Source organism: Desmodus rotundus, chromosome X (assembly GCF_022682495.2).
Source record: "Desmodus rotundus isolate HL8 chromosome X, HLdesRot8A.1, whole genome shotgun sequence".
NCBI classification, from domain to species: domain Eukaryota; kingdom Metazoa; phylum Chordata; class Mammalia; order Chiroptera; family Phyllostomidae; genus Desmodus; species Desmodus rotundus.
Genome location: NC_071400.1, coordinates 59889678 through 59891778, shown reverse-complemented (window position 1 = coordinate 59891778; position 2101 = coordinate 59889678).

Sequence of the window (2101 nt, the reverse complement as noted above, 5' to 3'; positions counted from 1 at the left end):
TCAGCGACCTGGTGGGAGGCCACTTCAGTGGCTCAGAACCATTGGCAGGGCTTGTGAACAGTTTGCCAGGCCCACCGCCAGTCTCAGCTCAGTAGGTGTGGGGTGGGGCCCCAGTTTCTAACAAGCTTTTGAGGGAGGGCTTGGAGGTTATGGTTTCCTGGCAGCCAGACTTTCTCCAAATAGGTGACAGGAGTTGGTTTACATAGATCTAGGTCAGGACTGTAGGGCAGAGCAAGGAAGGGTGGCGAAAGCTCTCACCAGGCAGGGCCCAGGGTTTGTCTGGAGGGCTCCCCCAGCTACCTACTGATCTCAGTCTTACCTTTCTGATTTGCACAGACATTGCTTCCTCGGGAAGCCTTTGATGGCTGTTCTGCCCCATTTCCACCTGGGCCAGGCTCACTTTCAGCCCAATGTCACTCCCACACTTTTCCTTTCTGGAACTTTCACAAGTTTCCAATTAAGTATTGATTTCCATGGCCCCACTAGAATATCAGCTGAGGGCTATTCACCACTGAAGCCTGTGCCTTGCCCAACAAACACGTGGAAACATGTACAGTCAAGTTTGATGAGGGACATCTTTGGTCATGGCAGCGCTAGCATTTTCCTAGGGAAGCTGGGAGGACAAAGCTTACAGCAATTTGGCCCTTGATGCTCCTCAGCAAGGTCTGTCAGCCTTAGTCTTCCAAACAGAGACCCCTCCTCCAGGCAGCTCAGGAGTCTTCCTGTTCTGTGCCCTGGCCTCCTCCCTCCCTCCCTCTCATTCCCCCGGGGAAATCAGGCAGCGAGCTATGACTCTTTTCTAGGTGCTCCACCTCTTCAGCCTGATGGACCTCCCACTCCAAGCCGGCTGGTCAGTTCTGTACTTCACTGAATCTGAGAAAGGCAACATGCTACTGATGAAACTACTATAAGCCATTGACTGTGAACCTGACCTTTTAGCCTGAAATGCCAACTAGGGGCCTTCAAGGTCCAAATCAATGCTGTCAGTTCCTTCATGAAGGTCTTTTTGGTGGTGTTGGCTAGAAGCCATGTCTCCTTCTGAATGTATACCATCTCAAGTGTCTGTATCATTTCCTGCCTGCTATTATAGGGGGTTGCGAACATATCTTAACTCCACTGTTCTTAGTGCCTTCAGGGCAGACCTTGTCTTATTTCTCTTTATATCCCCCCAGACCATCGGTTTAGCAGTCTTCCCACAGCTGAGGGTCATGCTCATATTACACAAACCAAATGGCACATACAATGTCTTTATGTTAGCCTCCCCAACTTTGGACAAAGGCACAGAAGAAAACAGAAGTCTTTAACATCACATGTCAGTTAGTGTAAGAAACCAGGTTCTATAAGCACAGCATTACCAGAAAATAGAGAATGCTAAGTCATTGTATGTGCTAGGCCTTCTGGAAACTGGCCAGAAGGGTTCTGAGTGTGAAGGGTTCTATGAAGGAAGTTGCCCTTTCTGCACCAGCTAATGGAGTTTCTGCCCAAACTCCAAGCAGGTAAAGGCAGCTCTCTTCTGTCCAACCTTTCTGTCAAGTAGCCAGATGTCCTACATCAGGAGAGTAGCTAAATAGCTGAAATAGCATGCCACAGGGACAGACCACCACTGTGCCACCCAGGACAACGGGACTCTGTTGATAATGAGAAATTTGCCCATGACAGAAAGTTTGAAGCTTTTAGAAGTGTTGTCTCTAAACTCTGTGTCTATTTAAAATGTACACATGATGTCTCATCATGTGGCCCTAACTTGTTTTTCTTCTAGGATATTTGTAGTATGTGGCTCCTTGAACAGTCTGCGACTTCTACTCTTGTATTGGTTTGCATGGAAATAAATCAACTTCTCCATCTTCCATTAGCAAAGGGGTTGTTTCTTCCTTACAGCTTCCTCAATTATGTGCAAGGACAGTGGAATGATAAGGAACCCAGGAGAGTGGGGTGATGGAAGAGAACACAAAACAACAGAATACAAAGCTCTGGCTACAAGAAGACCAAATCTGATCCTACAAAGAGAGAAGCGTCTGCTGTTTTTGCCCCGGTTGTGGTCATGGAAAGGATGAGTGTGCTCCCACCCAACTGGCAAGAGGGACCCAAGCTCAGAATAAAC